Genomic DNA, 708 nt, shown 5'->3' with positions numbered 1-708 from the left:
GATAGTTTTCTTTTTGGCTCAGGCTCTTACCTGTTGAGTGTCTGTTACTTACTGGGAAAAAAAAAAGTTTTTGTTTGTTTTTTTTTGCATGATCAGCATAAACGCAACAATTCCAAAGACTAGCTAACATTCTCTGTAGGTCATGGATCCAGTTTCCACCAAGCAAAACTGATAACGATTACCTGCGCTAGCTATAACGGCTCTGATCATATCCCTTGCAGGAACTATCCTGTGAAGATGCGTCTATCGGTGAGATGAAGTCAACTTTAAACAGAAGGAAATAAAGGAAACAGTACCAAGATTTTGACTGTGATCATGATATTTAAAAGGAAAAACACTTTCTGGTATACAGACAGTAAATACGACCATTATCTTAACCTGCGGAAGAACCTTTTTTTTGGGGGGGTGTAACTTTATTTTCTTTATATGTTTACATTTTATTTTTTATCTGACAAAGATGCTTTTTAGAGGAGGAGCAAAGGCGATTGATACAGCCGACATGTAAAATCCGGGAGTTGTTCCCCTTGTGCATGCTGCTGTATCAATGTCCACCGAAAGCATCTAGAAACAATTTTATATGTTTGATATTGTTTTCCCAAATGACAACGTGTTGGGTGCATAATTCGACACAATTTGATGACCGTTTCTGTTTTTATTTGGTTGTTTTGTCATTTTCGCCTAAAGTGGACGCCTAAAATGTCTCCCAAG

Source organism: Hippocampus zosterae, chromosome 16 (assembly GCF_025434085.1).
Source record: "Hippocampus zosterae strain Florida chromosome 16, ASM2543408v3, whole genome shotgun sequence".
Classification (NCBI taxonomy): Eukaryota; Metazoa; Chordata; class Actinopteri; order Syngnathiformes; family Syngnathidae; genus Hippocampus; species Hippocampus zosterae.
Note: the sequence above shows the minus strand (reverse complement) of the source record.